Below are 18,435 nucleotides of genomic sequence, written 5' to 3'. Positions count from 1 at the left end.
CAGTATCATGATAATTTTAGTATTTTTACGTATTATTGTAAAAAGTAATAACAAAACAGGTTATAACGCTGAGAATCTTCAACATCAGCTATACTGTCACAGTTCGCAAGGCAGCGATACTTTTTATTTTTTTTCCAATAACAACAAATATTATACCACAGTAAACAAAAATGTATTATATTGGTTATCAAGATTACTTTTTTGCATCGGTACGTACTTGACTGTTAAAAATGTTTTTTGGCAATTGGTTTTTATAGTACAAGTATTATGGGCAATAGACATTATTTGAATTCCAATGCGACAGAGAAGACGGAATTTATAGGTTTATAATTGTATAGCAATGATGCGGATCTGAGAATGTATTAGATTTACAATTGTTTTTTTTTTTTTATAAAAACTTTTTTTCTTTTGGAACGATTTATTCGAGTAGCAACTCAATAGATCTTAATTCGTATACGATTGGTACAATGGGAACAATCATTTTTAATTATATGTGTAGTAAAAAATTTAATTTTTCTATTGTCGTTTGAATTTTTAATTCTCATCTATCGTCACTTATTACATTGTAATGATTTATAGTATTTATTAATATTCATTTGGGGTTTCAACACAGGTAGCATGTTACTTGCTATTAAATAATATTATCGACCTCTTCGATAAAACTGATAACCATACATAAACAACACTCCTTAGTTTTTTATTAAATATATGGAGAAGCGGTTCCTTACCTACCTATGGTCGGAAACCGTGACAGCTTATACACGTCTGGCCAGTTGTTCACATACCTTATCAGTAGAAAACACTTTTGACAAAATTTCCATAGTTTAACGGTATGGTTAAGAGATTATAACAATATTATATTATCGTGCCCAGAGAAAGTGTGTGTTTTGTTAATACATTGAAGTATTGTCAATTGTGTTTATAAATTCCCTAATTGTGACTAAGTTTTATATTGCTCTACAGTGTACGATGATAATTAACAAACGTAATAATTTTAAAAATAAAAATTTGTTCCTATTAGTAGTAATGAACATTTTGTAAACATAATTTTGATATTTTACATATTATGCCCCGGCTACTGAGGATTTGGAAATGTTACATCAATATTCTATAAACATTATAATATATTACTCTGATGTGGAAGTTATAACTAATCATTAATGATGATAATGATAATGGTAATTAATATAGGATAGATATTGACGACAAATTCGCCGAAATGTAACTAAGTAAAATTCATTAAAAATTACATTAATTATAATTTATAAAATAAGTTTTTTTTTTTTGAAGGAAATTTTTTTTTAAGAAGAACACTGTTAAAATACTAATGAATTGAATTTCTCATGTGCAATTCGTGGCTGACTATAAGAGTTGAAGTTTTAATGTGTAGCTCTTCATATAAACAAACAGATTACTGTATTTAATGTTTGATTATAATTGTTTATTATTGTAGTTCAAATGTCAAGCTTTTAGTTAATAATTATTTTATAATCTTATCTAAATTCTGCATTTTATATGCATTACGGAAATTTGGTGACGAAATATAAAATTAAACTAAAACTTGGCGCTTGACTATTATTTGTAAATTTTATATCAAACGTATAGTATTTATTGAGTTATTAATGGTCGATGAAAGTTCCATAAGAATAACATTTTGTATGATCTAATATTTAATAAGACATCCAACTATAATCAACAGCAAATCTAACTTTTTATATCATTTTTTAATCTCTAAGCGCTCACAAATTACTCGTCCTATATTGAGATTCTACATCATAGGTTCTCGTATATTTAAAACTGATAATATGGTATGGGTTTTATAAAATATACAAGCAATATTCAAATTTCTGTTGTTTTTCAATTCCATATTGCATTTTTGGCGTCATGTAGGAAAACATTTTTTTTTATAATTTGAACAATACTCGTGCACATTGTTTTTCTACTTATTTACTATACAACAAAACTAAAAACCACTTGTTTTTTGATAAACAACAGATTTGTAAGTATTGTACGGTATTATTTGTAAATTTAGCTATGTGTACATAATAATATTTCGTATGTAACAATCTGTAAAACAGATATTAGAAAACGTTTTATAATACATGAGTGTATTTTTCAAAAATTGGGTACATTGTGGTAATTTAAGATGTTATACATTTAGTCTGTAGATAACAAATCTATTACTACTGTCAACATTTTTATTAGAGGCAGACGATCAACTCTATTCATATTGGGTATTGACCTTATTACAAAAAACCTTTTTATGCACATTATTGTCAATAGGTACAATGGCTTTATCGCTACTTGTATATTTTTTATTATTACAAATTTGAAAAGGAGAGTATATTTGAATGTGATTTTATAACTTTTTGTTGTAATAATTTATATAGAATTGTGAACGCCCCCGCCCTGATTTGCTCCGTTCCACTATGCCCCCACCCCAATATACTGACTTTTCTTTATACAAAGATACTTCATCACTTACTATAGATGTTGAAATTAATGTCTGTTAGAATTTTTGCAAACACAGAAATGGCCTATGATCGGATTGACCTAAGCGGAAATATTTGTCTAAATTGTATACAATTTGTAATCAAGGTAAACATTTATATAAAAACTAAACTTAAATTGTATTTATTATTGTATCAATATATTGTCAAACCCCGTGTGTTAAAACCCTATGAATTAAAATTACATTTTAAGGTTAAAAAGCTAATGTATAGCTTTTGCTTGATTATACAAATTTAATAGGCCTAGCAAATCATTCATTGTTTGGTTTCAATGTAACGATATTTTATCATAAATAAAGGCTTAAATTGGTTGTCCATTGTAAAAAAGTACCTAAAGACTATACTAAAAATACTGTCCATAAAATACATTTTGTTTTCATGATTTATTTATTTTTAAATATGATAAAGGGTATTCAAACAAATTTAACCATTTAGCAGATGAAGTTCTTGATATGTTTTGACTTGAGTCTGCTTCCCAAGTATGTTATACCCTAAAATAAAAGTAGGAAATTAATGAGAATAAAAATAAAAGCAAAAGTGGTGTTAGTAAATGAAAGTTAGTGGTTATTTTTTGAAAGTAGAGTGAGTTAGGTGGTGTGGTACTGTCAAAAAAAAAATTGTATCTGAAAAATATTTGAGCAGAAAAAAAAAGCAATCTTTAAACCTGAAAATTTTTTTTTTTTGAGAAATATGACTAAAATATATTAACCAGCACTGTAATATTTCATGGAAGTTTATTAATATATGTGAATTTACCATATTTTGTTTCTTCTATGATGTCACATTCAGGTCCGGTCAAAAATATGTCTTTGTGAAAAAAGAACTGACTATTAATAACCCCTTTGTAGATGTTTTCGTATTTCTCCAAAGTTTTCACGTATTTCTCGACCATATCGGCTTTCATTTTCACCGCATTTATGTAAAACATGCCATTTTCGGGATTGCTACAATTTTTTTTGGAGTTTACATTGATATGTTCGTCCATATACGACATTGTCAGTTTGTTAAGCGACATTGGAGCAGAGCATCTACTATACAATTCATAAATCAAATGCGGTGCACCTATCTGTATGTTTGCTTTATCGTTGTACGTGATTAACTTGTCTAATGCCATTGCGGTTGTTTTTAAATAACCCAAAGCTTCTTTCGGATAAAGACCTAAATTTATGAAACTGACCAGCGTAGTCAGTATGGAATCGCCCAATTTGTCGATTGTCTCTTGGGACAATTTGGCCCTCGAGGCGACGTCTTGAAATTTTCCGTCACCCTTGTAAAATATATCTTCGACCAAAACCACGTAAGAACCGACGACTGACAACAAAGGATGCACCGTTGCTACCAGCACTTGCTGTTGGAACGACTCAACACATTTGACGTCGAAAAACCGCAGTGCTATCGAAAACAATAGCTGGATGTTAGGATGAGTGCCATCTTCCAATTGCGTATCTAAAGTGACATTACGGAGCAGCGCCAAATCATCTAATTCGCTTTCTTTTGGCAAACCCTCTTGATCTATATCGCGGTCGCCTCGATACAATAGATCGTAGAATAAGATTTGTCTCGGATGGTTCTGCATGTACGTGTTTCTATCCAAGATGGGCTTCATCAAATCCTTCAACTTAGAGTCGCTTTCTTGAAATGCTTTCGTGAATAATGGGAGAAATGACCTTTTAAGTATTGTATGACCACCATTACAATAGTTTACTAAATCGTCCACAGTACCGTGTGACGGAAGCAATTTGTTATATTGATCGTAATATTGACTTTTAGTTCTTAAATCTCGCCTTATGGTTAACGAAACATTGCCTAGGACGTATCCGCATTTATCACGGAGGCTCTTGAATAAAATTTGAATTATTTTTCCAATTAACTTTTTGATTTCGTTTTTATAAGCTATTACAGTTTCATACGGGCTGTTTGACGGTAGTTCTTGAATGTATGGCAAATTATTTGCCTTGTCACTCGTTTTGAATAATTCAGTTAATCTTTTACTAGCCCTATTGAATCTATTTTTATGTATACTTTTTTCATCATCCTCAATCTTCTCCGGCAATACTCGTTTCTTCACTCCGTCGTAGGTTCGTACCAATAACGTACTAAAAACGTTATTCAAGCATAAATTGATTGTCATCATGTCCTCAGGCCGATTGGATGATTTTTTGTAGTTTTCCGTCATTAGGTCATCGAGAATCCCCAAAACGTTCTCGCCTTGAGCTCGTAACGAATCATCATACTTTTTAAGTTTTTCCAAAGTTGAAGAATTTTCTTTGCCATTTTTGAATTTCAAATCAAAATCAAATTCATAGAATTTAAAAACAAAAAGCATGTGCCTGGAAATAATACAATATTTAATGATTTACGTTTCAAAAGTTAAATTTAAAAAAACAAAATTAATTAAATTAAATTCAAAAAAACAAATGAAACTAACTTCTTGTATAATTTCATGATAATTTAGTAAGCATGGTAAATCGTAGCGCATAGCGTAAAAGACAATAATAAACCCAATATAGAAGTAAGCAGTTGTGAGTTATCCCCTAACGTGTGTCCTATAAAGATTATATACTGTTTATATAATTAAAGTAAATAAAAAATAAGTAATTTGGAATTTTCAAAAATAGAAAAAAATTATTCTTTTTTTTTAGAAATTAAGACATTTTATTTTTGTATAGATCCTTATTTTTAATAATAAGAAATTATATGATTGTAAGTCAATCTGCCTTGAGTTCATGACAATTTGTCGTCGTAAATTGCAAAATTCACATAAAAATATTATACTCCATTTAGGTATAAATTATAAAGCATGTACCTGGATAAATAGCAATGTTTAATATTTTGTGTTCGGACGAATGAGTTGAGAAAAATGAATAAAACAAAACTCTTATACAGTATCATGGTAATTTAGTATTTTTTATTAATATTGTAAAATGAACAATAAAATCGGTTATAACGTTAAGAACATTCAACATAGTCTGTACTGACGCAGTTGGCAACGAAGCGATACTATTTTTTTTGGTTTTGTTTACCAATAACAACAAACAAAAATAATATACAAAAATGAATTATATCTGATATTAAAAGTTTATTTTTTTCATCGGTACGTACTTGACTGTTAAAAATGTTTTTTGGCAATTTTTGTGTTTTGAATACACTTGTACAATACACATGCATAATAGACAACAACAGACATTGTTTAACTTGATTTTGATTCACAATGCTGTGTTTTTTTTTATGTAAATACGATATCTTTTTGTCCTCTGGACCGATTTACTAGAGTAGCAACTCTATAGATCTGAAATTATATATGGTTGGTATTATGGTGGGCGAAAAGTTCATAGAGTCTACCTCTTCGCCCGAAATTGGGAAAACCACCGTTAAGTCAGTTGTCCTTATCCAAATGTTCGTATATATATTAACACAGTGATTTTATTTATAAGCGCATGTATAATATATACAGGGTGATTCTTTTAGCGCCCTACAGTACTTTACTCAAAAATTACTTATTAATGGGACTGATGCGATGGTTGGGATTATATTTGTTATACTTTCGAAAATTTAGGAAATAACGAACTATGCAAAACATTTCCTCAAGCCTCTCGAAATATTAAAACTAGTTAATGAGATTAGGAATGACCGTTTCACGTTTATATATTAAAGTAGTGGTTTGGCTAAGTGAAAATTTACCGAATACGTTTATTTTGAATATGATTATACATATAACATATTTAGTATACAGAACTATCAATATTTTATGAAACAAGATATAAGTTATTATATTTTTAATGACTATAAATAATTTACCCAATAATAATAATAATATTAATTATTAGTAGTTATTTTTTTTATACGTACAATTGTGTTAAATGTTATCGAATATTAAAATATATTTAAGAAATTTACTATACTGGGTAAGAGTGTGACCAAAAACAAACCCTTTAACACAAAAAACAAACAATTCGAGTAAAATAATGTTATTAGTTGATAATGATTTAAAAGCAGTAATTAAAAAAAAAAGTAGCTGTTATATTGTTTACCTATATTATATAAAAAATATTAGGAATTTAAGTTTATTTAGCTGTGACTTTATAATCGAAACTAAACTAACTTAAAACTAGAGAAATTATTTAAATAGGGTGACATCACTTCACACATTTTTTGTAGCAAAAAATATTGAATTGTTGACTTGCTCATTTATTATGTGTAGGCAGTGCAGAATAGGAATAGGATAAAAGCGATTAACAACAAACATGATAGTAGTTGGTAGTGGTTTATACTCTCTGACATTCATTTATAATAATTTCGAAAACCACGTGATCCACCCCTCCTTTATATGATCAAACCTAGTTAGTATATTAAAAGAAAAAAATATATTTTTTATAAATTGATTTTAATAATCAAGTGCTGAAGACTGACGTATGTTTTAAATTAACTTTTATCTTATGCATATTTGATTTGAAAAATAGTGGACATAATTATTTTTTTCCCTTAAAAGTGGAGGAAAAATCATTTTCAAGGACAATAAAATGCCGTAGAAACTTGAAAAAAAAACAATATTCGTAATGTTATAAAAATAAGTATAGGTAGTATAACGTACTATATTGAACAAACAATTAACTGTTTTTCAGAGAAATATTTTCGTGTTCACAGTTGTACAAAGTAGAACAATTATTACAGCTATAGCAACAGAAGAACACACAAATATATTTAGATTTTCAAGTTTTACCTACGCGTCGGTAAAATATCTGTTTATACTTTATATTGCCTGACCAGTCATAGTAGGGACGGGTAGGTCACAGGTTTACAGAAATTATTATAAATAAAAGTGATCAAAATTGAATAAAATCACTTTTTCGAAAGTGATTTTATCACTTTCAGATTTAAAAAATTCCTGTAAACCTGTGACTTCCCCAACCCCACTATGCCCGACCACACTGTAATGGTATTTTTTATTTTTCACCTGTCTATAAAAAAAAGTATGTATTAATAATTAACATTTTTAATTCTAGTTAAATGTTTGTATTGTACAAAAGCAAACGATTAGTTTTCAATGGTTTAATAATTTGTAGAATGAATTCCTATCCCTTCTAGGATGAAGTGCTTAATGTATTTTTTGTGGTTTGTCAATGTTTATCGTTTAAAGAATATATCATACAAAGTTAGAACTAATTCGACTATTTTAAAAAAAGTTATCAGGCAACGCCATTTTATGTAAATTGTATGCCAATTGTAAATTGTTTTATTTTTGCCCAAATAAAGTACTTTTTAGGTGTCTGAAGGTTCACTGATCTGTGAGTTGCAACACAAAAAAATCGTGGGTCCAGAAACAAAAAAAAAATGAATAAAAACACTTAACATGTTCCGTTCCTACTATGGCCCGAAACTACAAAACCGCTTTTTTCTATACAAAAATACTTAATATTTTACTATTAATGCTATAGGTAATTTTTGTTTCGATCTTTTATGTGCACAGCTATGAGTTATCTAAATAAAATATATGTATTATCAATTAAGAACATTTTAAATTCTTACATTTTTTACTACTTTTTTTTGTTCATATTTTCCGATATTTTAATATAATAATCAGTCTTTAGTTTCGCAGTTAAGAAAATAGTATTGTTAAACTTTTTCTATACGATAAAAATAAATGTAATATTAAGTAACATTTAATATAAATGTTTATATTAGAACAGTTTAATAAAATAATGTTGTATTTTAAAATACAAAAGAGTTATTCAATAATTATAATTGGATGATCAAGGGTTTATAAGAAAAAAATTCGTACGTGTATAACATTTGTATAGGCACCCATATAAACAACAAGACCATATATGCTAAAAAAACACTTGCTTTTTAGAAAATAACAACCCGTAACATATGCGATAAAATATGTTGTTTTTGGATATACAGGGTGATCCAACTAACGTAAGACACTCATTTTCTCTGAAAATATAAATATTTTGAAAACAATTTTTTTCCTAAACTTTTAGGTACATATTTTACTACATTTTTCAATATTTTGAAAATTTTTATCACGAATCCTTATAAGCCAAAATGGGGGATTTTTGTTTTTTTTTAATGGCAACATATGTTTTTAATTACATAAGTTAGTAGACAAAAAATTAAAAATTATGTTAGCGTTTGAGTTTTGAATTTTCATTTATTTGTTCATTTGTTATGACTTTATAAAGATTTGATTTTTTGACTGTATTTCTTATTATTTTCAATCGTTACTACAAAGACGAGTAGTTTTATTACATTGCGTACAAATAATTTGACATGTTACCGTACTCTGTACCATAATCAGATATAATAAATAACCTATAATCTAAGTAATCTGTAGATAAGGACCTTTGTCTATTTCAAAATATTTTATAGTGAATTCCTAGTTGTTAGAATGTTATCGCCAATTGGACAATGCGAACATAAATATGAATTTGATGTGCTACCGGTTTTGGACAAACCGAAGAAATATGATTATTATTAAGAGGAAATGTAGTATCTTAACAAAGTCATAACTAATGAACAGTTTAATAAAAATAAAAAAATTTAACGCTAACACATTTTTAAATTTTTTGTCTACAAATGTATGTAATTAAAAACATATGTTGCCATTTAAAAAAACCAAAAATCCCCTTTTTTGGCTTATAAGGATTGGCGATAAAATGTTTTAAAATATTAAAAAATGTAGTAAAATATGTACCTAAGAGTTTAGGAAAAAAATTGTTTTCAAAATATTTATATTTTTAGGGAAAATTAGTGTCTTACGTTAGTTGGATCACCCTGTATATTATGTTTTGTTGCACGCATATATGTATGACCAGTTAAATAAATATTTGAATAATTCAATACAAAACCGTGTTTTTCCTTATTTCGATAAATATTTTTAAAACACAATAAAAACATATTTAATTTATGTTTTTGATATATTTTTGTAAAAATATATTGACATACTCCGTGTGTTGAAAACCTATGAATTAAAATTGAATTGCAAATCTAAAAAACCAATTTATGACTTTTGCTTCTATGGCCGAATTAAAATGTTTCCTATATAATCTGAATTTGGTGCGTAATAGATAGATTTCCAAACTGTTTTTAAGAATATTTTGTTAAGCCAAGGTTAAATGACAAAATGTGTCAACAGAAACAGTATAATTAAAATATAAAAGGTTGTATATCATACTATTCAAGTAAATAAATGTAATATAGAAAAATGCTTGAAATAAATCCTTTTTTTAGTAATATAGAATTTTTATACGTTACTTTTGTATCAACTTTAAATTTTATTAAAAAAAAATCTTTTTAGGAATTCCATTTATAAGACGAACAATTTTAAGGGATCAATCTAAAGTAAGATATGTTAGCTCACATAACTTCTACAAGTATTATCAATAGATTACAATCAATCCTGAGTGGGCGATTGTTGACACATTCAATCATTTATACTTTTTACGCCTTTCACCGTTTTTTGGGAAGAGTAAAAAGTATAAAACCGCATAGAATTCACTGTCAGTGGCGAATACAACAAAAAGAGATTTTCCAGCAACATTAGCTCTGAGGATTTATGAGTAAATAATGATACAAATTGTCATCTATCAGTCAAGTAGGATTTAAACCAGGAAAGGGAAGTTATCCCTACTAGCATGGGATGATTTACTGAATTAAATTACTACAATGCTATTCTGTGATAAAAATAATCGAATATAGAAAAAAGGTTTAAAATTAACAATTAAATTACTTATTATTTAAAATATTTCTACTCGAATATTAGTGTAAGTACATGATACAGAGTTAACGATTTTTGGTTAACATTATGCTGTTGAATAAAATTTGCACTTTTCTGACATAATTCCATTATATTGTATATATAGAATTGCTACACGAATAAATCTGTTCGGCGGCTTTAAAAATATCCAAACACAAAAATTTAAAAAATTTTAAAAATATATATATAAATAATACAAACACATCATTGTAAATAAAATACCTTTTTAGTATAGCATAAAAGCTAATACGTTTATTTTTTTAAAACTAGCTCATACATTTTTAATAAACCTACTAAATCATTCTAAGGTTGGTTTCGATGTAACGATATTTTTAATTTTTATTATAAATAAAGGGTTCTATTGGTTGCCCAAAGTAAAATGATACCTATAATAATAATATTATACTTAAATACATTTTTTTTCCTAGATTTATTTATTTTTTTAAAAGTTCACCCAATAGCCATTATAAGTACACAAAATAAAATAATATATTATGTTATACAGTGTTAAGTATAATAGTAATTCCACACATTAAAACTTTTAAATCATCAAAACATAATGTACAATAATAAAACTTAAAGAAAGTGTATATCCTAACTTTCGAAAATAGAATAATGTGTATTCATAGAAATCTAATCATCCAGCAAACTATGATGTTGGTGTAATTCAACTTTAGGTTTGCACTCCACAAGTATGCTATACCCTAAAAATAAAGTAAGAATTAGTAAGAATTGATACAAATATAATATTTCAACGCTTAAAGCAAAACATTGGTGTTATTAATTAAAAGTTGGCGGTTATTATTTCTAAGTGGAATGAGTTGGGTGTTATGGTAAGGACTAAAAATATGGTAAAGAATAAAAATGTGAACAGAGGAAAAATTAGCCTATAAAACCTGAATGTCACTAGCTGTAGAAAAAATATACTATAACTAAATAAAAGTTATCCTATAAAAGGACACGGTGTCCTCATAAACTAATGTTTTTTTGCAAAAATTTTTGAAAAAAACCGCAAAAAATCAGAGAAAAAAAATTATTTATAAGCAACACGATAAAAGTATGTTGACTAGCACTATATAGTTGACATGAAAGTATATTAATAAATACGTATTTTTATTAATAAATACGAACATTTTTTATTTTAACAAGACAGTATATTACTATAAGTGAACTTACTTTTTTTTGTTTCTTTTATGATGTCACATTTTGGTCCGTTAAAAAATAATAAATCGTGGGAAAAGAACGGATTATCAATAACCCCTTGGTAGATGTTTCTGTATTTTTTCAAATTTTTCACGTATTTCTCGACCACATCGGCTTTCATTTTTACCGCATTTATGGCATTGTTGCAATTTTCTTCGGAGCTTACGTTGACGAGTTCCTCTTTATACGTTACTCTCATTTTGTGATCCGACATTGCACTGGAGCAACGCATATAAACGTTAAGGAGCAAATCTGGTGCGTTTATCTGTAAATTTACTTTATCATTGTACGTGATTAGTTCGTCTAATCGCTTAGCGGTTCCTATTAAATGTCCTGAACCCATTTTCCGATAAAAATCTAAACTTATAAAACTGACCAGAGTGACTAATATGGAATCGCCCAATTTGTCGATTGTCTTTTGGAACAACTTGGCCCTGGTGGCGACATCTTTGAATTTTCCTTCACCCGTGTAAAGTATATGTTTGACCAAAGACCAGTAGGAACCGATGACTGAGAACACGGGATGGGCCGTTGCCGCCAGCACTTGCTGTTGGAACGACTCAACACATCTGGCGTCGAAAAACCGCTGTGCTAGCCAAAACAATAGCTGTATGTTGGGATGAGTGCCGTCTTCCAATTGCGTCTCTAATGTGACGTTTCGGAGCAGCGCCAAATCATCAGATTCGTTATCTTTTGGCAAACCCATTTGGTCGATTTCGTATTCGCCTTGATACAACAGATCGTAGAACAAGAGAAGTCGCGGATAGTACCGCTTGTACGTATTTCTCTGCAAAATAGGCATCATCAATTTTTTCATCTCAAAATCGCTATCTTCAAATGCGTTCCTATATAATTGGAGTGGTGTGGTTTCAAGAAATTCATGATGTCCACTAGTAACGTATATTAAATTTTTCACAGTACTTCTCCTCGGTAGTAATGCGTTATATTGATCGTAACGTTCACTTCTGGTTATTTCATCTCGCTCTACGATTTTCCAATATTTATTGCTCAAGGCAAACCCACAGTTTATATGGATACTATTGTGTAAGATTTTAATTATTTTTTCAATTGCCTTTTCGAATTCATTTTTATAAGCTATTAACGTATCATACGGGCTGTTTGACGGTACTTCTTGGCTGTTTGACAGTACTTTTTGACTATTTGACGACAGTTGTTCTTTAATTTGTGACGAGCCATTGGAATTCTTACTTGTTTTGAATAAATTAGTCAATTTTTTAACGTTTTTATGAGTATTTTTTTTACTATCCTCATCCTCCGGCAGTACTCGTTTCTTCTCCTCGTCGTAGGTTTGTACTAATAATGTATTAAAAACGTTATTCAAGTATAAATTAATTGTCATCATGTCATCAGGTGGATTGATTGACTGTCGGTAGTTTTTCGTCAAAAGGTCATCGAGAATCCCCAAAACGTTCTGGCCTTGATCACGTAACGAATCACTAAACTTTTTAAGTTCTTCCAAAGTTGTAGAATCTTCTTTGCCATTTTTGAATCTCAAATCAAGATCAAATTCATAGAATTTGAAAACAAAAAGCATGTGCCTGGAAAAATGCAATGTATAATGATTTTCGTTTCAATAAATTAAATGAACAAAACAAATACAACTATACTCTTCAATAATATCATACTAAGTCATAACAACTAGAGAAAACGAAATGATATTCCTAATATAGAAGTAACGGATAATCTTTATAAATGTACTATAAAGATTATATACTATTTATCTAATAAAATTAAATGAAAATTAAATAATTTGAAATGTTTGGAAAATAGAAAAATATCAACTTTTTTTTAAAAATTAAGAAATTGTTTTTTTTTTTACATCCTAATTTTAATAATATAATGATAAATTATTGTATGTCAATTTTTCTTGAGTACTTGGCAGATTGTCGTCGCAATTTGCAAAATTCACATAAAAATACTATAATTCATTTAAGTATTAAATATAAAGCATATACCTGGAAAGATAGCAATATTTTATCGTATCTGTTCGGACAAATGAATTGAGAAAAATGAATATTAAAAAACTTTTGTACAGTATCATGGTAAATAAGCTAAAAACAGGTTATAACTTTGAGAACCTTCAACATAAACTGTACTGACACAGTTCACAACACAGCGATACTTATTTTTTCTTTTTTGCCAATAACAACAAACAACAAATATTATACCACAGTAAACAAAAATGTATTATATTGGGTATCAAGAGTTATTTTTTTGCTTCGGTACGTACTTGACAGTTAAAAATGTTTTTTTTGCATTATTTTTTTTGGAACAAGTACTATTGGCCATAGAAAACACGCATTCAAATAGGTTGTTGTCCACATATGTTTGTTAGACAACAACAGATTTTACACACTTTCAGAATTAAAAAAATCCTGTAAACCTGTGATTTACTTTTTATAAGTGTATGTATAATATATACTATACATATTTACTGTTTCTTTTAAGGTTTTTTGTTGGTACTTAGAGAATTGCTTAGAGAATTTTAAGTAAAAACATATAGATAAAATTATTGTAAAAAATATTTTAATTTCTTATTAAACCTTATATAAGATATTGAGTGGTTCACTATAAGTGGATCACCCTGTACATAAAAATATTATCATAACATTTTACTATAAAACTACATTATTTTAGATATGAATAGTAGTGCCATAAATAAACAACAATTAAATTATTATTTCAAAATGCTTTATGTCTGATAGCTTCACTAATGGTAAGTTTGAACTTGCAAAAAAAGTTAATCAAAAACATGTTGACGTTAAGTTATTCTATTTGGGACGATATTCAAAATTTGTTTACATGATTTTAAATAATTTTTCGTGTTAAGTAAAAACGTATTTATTTGTTAGTATCCTATATTTTTATCAAGAAGCATTCGTAATTGTATAGTAAACTATATACTTGATATCGCTTTTATAAATGTGTACTGGTAACATAATATCTGTTGTTTTTTGTTTTTTCAAACCGATAAATTCGTAATTAGTTAACCTTCATATTTTTTTTTTAGTTTTATATTAAAACATGTTATTGTTTGAACAATACACGTGCAAAATATTTGTTTGCCTATGTTCTAAAACTTTAGATCTACGAGAGGCATCTGTCTCTAGGAATTTCCAATCTCAATTCACCCTAAACGAGGTACACCGAATTAGAATTATATTAATATATTTCAATTTCTGACGAGTCTTTTTAACATTTTAAGAGAAAAGAGCTTAGACCGGTTTTAATCGAGTCACCTGCTAATAGTGTTAAACAAGTTTTTTTACAGGCCACTCTATATGGAGGAACTTAAGCATTGCTTATCCAAAAATCCTTAAAAACAGACAGCATAAAATCTCCATAAAAAATATTTAACAAACTCTCAGAGTTAACAAATTAAAATTATATGACGAAACAAAAATTTTTTTTGGAAAACTCGCTCATACAAATTTAACAAACCAAAAAACATGTTATTATAAATGCAATACCTTTTCCATTTCGCATTGAAGCTATAACAGTTTTTATTTAAACTGACTCTTTCATTATCAATAGACCTAGCAAATCATTCAAAGTTTAGTTTCGATGAAACGTTATTTTAAAGTTTTATTATCAATAAAGGGTTTCATTGGTTGCCCGAGGTAAAATTATACTTTTATTAAAAATACTGTCCGTAAAATACATTTTTTTCAAGATTTAATTATTTAAAAAAAAAAGTTCAGCCATTAACCCTTACAAGTACATCAAATAATATAATAAATTATAATATATAGTGTTTAATATAATTGTATTGACTTTGTGATAATTTAAGACATTATACATTTAGTCTGTAGATAACAAATCTATTATTAATGTCAATATTTTTATTACAGGCAGACGATCAACCCTAAATCGTATTGAGTATTTACCCTATTACAAAAAACCTTTTTAAGCACATTATCGTCAATAGGTACAATGGTTTTATCGCCACTTGTATATTTTTTATTATTACAGATTCACATGGGGCGTATATTTGAATGTGATTTTATCACTTTTAGTTGTAATAATTCTTAAAAATATGTAACATCCCCCGCTCTAATATGCTCCGTTCCTCTAAGCCCCGACCCCAATAAATTGACTTTTTTTTATACAAAGATACTTCATCACTTACTGTAGTTGTTAAAATTAATTTCTGTTAGAACTATTGTAAACACGGAAATGGCTTATCTAAAAAAAAAAATTATAAGAAAGAGTATTTACTTTAAAACGTACTCCATTTATTTTTCCTCACATTAACATATTGAGGCATAAATTTATTAAAAAATTATTATTAATATTATTTCTTATAACTCCTAGGATGAGATCTTTATTTCCTTTTTACGTTATTTAGTTTTTCTATGCATAGTACAAAATTAAAGGCTGAAACTAAATACTAAAAGAACATCTGCTGTGAACCTATTACAAATGTAGACAATATTTTAAAAACATAATTTTTGTTAATGTATAGTTTACTTGATTATTACATAAGTACGTTAATTCGTGAACCTAATTTCATTACTTTATAAAAACACTTGTGTGATTTGTTCTAGTTTTCACTGTTTACATAAATAAAAATATAGTACTCGTTTATAGTGTAAAGAATTAAAAATTCAAAAGACTGTACTCATTTACAATATTTAAATTTACATTCACAGTATTTAAAACAAAATATTCATAAAACGTTCCCAAAAAATGTTTATCTTACTGGATTACCCTGCATATTTTCTACTCTAAGTCAGCTAATAAATAAACTCACATACACGTCCCGCTAAATAAACCATATTCTTAATAAAAAGGAAACAGTACAGTGGGATTGTGGCATAATGGGGACACGAACGGGGACGCCGTTTTTTTTAAAGTGATTTTATCACTTTTATTTATAAAAATTCCTTTAGACTATATTTAGATCCCATCATGCCTCTACCAAACTTTACTTGACTGATCGGATTGACCTGAGCGAAAATATTTGTCTAAATTTTATTCAATTTGTAATCATTGTAAACATTTAATTAAAAACTAAACTAAAATGTATTTATTAATGTAACAACATATTTCTATACACCGTAAGTTTAAAGCCTATGGATTATAATTAATATGTAGAGCTTAAGAGCCAATGTATGGCTTTTGCTTTTATAACCCAATCAAAATGATTGCGTATACAAATTTAATATGCCTAGCAAATCATTCACTGTTTGGTTTCAATGTAACGAAATTTATCACAAATAAAGATTTATATTGGTTGTCCATTGTAAAAAAGTACCTAAAGTCTATACTAAAAACACTGTCCATAAAATACATTTTGTTTTCATGTTTTATTTATTTTTAAATAAAGCTCACCAAATAACCCTTACATGTGCAACAAAAAAAAATTATAATGCATAGTGCATATAATAGTATTTGCACACATTATTAAAACTTTAAAATAATAAAAAACAAATATAATATTAAAACGTTAAGGAGCTTCTCTCATAACTGTCGAAAATATGATAAAGGGTATTCAAACAAATTTAAGCAACCAGCAGATGAAGTTCTTGATATGTTTTGACTTTAGATTTGCTTCCCAAGTACGTTATACCCTAAAATAAAAGTAGGAAATTAATAAGAATAAAAATAAAAGCAAAACTGATGTTAGTAAATGAACGTTATTGGTTATTATTTCAAAATAGAGTGAGTTTGGTGGTGTGGTACTGTCAAAAAAAAAATGGTATCTAAAAAATTTTTTAACAGAAAAAAAAACAGTCTATAAACCTAAATTTTTTTTTTTTTGAGAAATATGACTAAAATATATTAACCAGCACTGTAATATTTCATGGAGTTTATTAATATATGTGAATTTACCATATTTTGTTTCTTCTATGATGTCACATTCAGGTCCGGTCAAAAATATGTCTTTGTGAAAAAAGAACTGACTATTAATAACCCCTTTGTAGATGTTTTCGTATTTCTCCAAAGTTTTCACGTATTTCTCGACCATATCGGCTTTCATTTTTACCGCATTTATGTAAAAAATGCCATTTATGGCATTGTTACAATTTTCTTCGGAGTTGACATTGATATGTTCGTCCATATACGACATTGTCAGTTTGTTAAGCGACATTGGAGCAGAGCATCTACTATACAATTCATAAATCAAATGCGGTGCACCTATCTGTATGTTTGCTTTATCGTTGTACGTGATTAACTTGTCTAATGCCATTGCGGTTGTTTTTAAATAACCCAAAGCTTCTTTCGGATAAAGACCTAAATTTATGAAACTGACCAGCGTAGTCAGTATGGAATCGCCCAATTTGTCGATTGTGTCTTGGAACAATTTGGCCCTCGAGGCGACGTCTTGAAATTTTCCGTCACCATTGTAAAATATATCTTCGACCAAAACCACGTAAGAACCGACGACTGACAACAAAGGATGCACCGTTGCTACCAGCACTTGCTGTTGGAACGACTCAACACATTTGACGTCGAAAAACCGCAGTGCTATCGAAAACAATAGCTGGATGTTGGGATGAGTGCCGTCTTCCAATTCTGTCACTAAAGTGACGCTTCGGAGCAGCGCCAAATCATCAGATTCGTTGTCTTTTGGCGAGCCCACTTGATCGATATCGCGGTCGCCTCGATACAATAGATCGTAGAATAATATTTGTCTCGGATGGTTCTGCATGTACGTATTTCTATCCAAGATGGGCCTCATCAAATCCTTCAACTTAGAGTCGCTATCTTGAAATGCTTTCGTGAATAATGGGAGAAATGAGCTTTTAAAGATAACATGACCTCCATCAAAATAGTTTACTAAATCGTCCACAGTAACGTGTGACGGTAGCAATTTGTTGTATTTATCGTAATATTGACTTTTAGTCGTTAAATCTCGCCTTATGGTTAACGAAACATTGCCTATGACGTATCCGCAATTATCACGGAGGCTCTTGAATAAAATTTGAATTATTTTTC

The sequence above is a fragment of the Adelges cooleyi genome, unplaced genomic scaffold, assembly GCF_023614345.1.
Source record: "Adelges cooleyi isolate 19-005CV unplaced genomic scaffold, UGA_ACOO_1.1 ACOO_flye_CR_arks_rails_tigmint_CR_PRNA_306, whole genome shotgun sequence".
Classification (NCBI taxonomy): Eukaryota; Metazoa; Arthropoda; class Insecta; order Hemiptera; family Adelgidae; genus Adelges; species Adelges cooleyi.
This window is presented reverse-complemented; position numbering follows the sequence as displayed.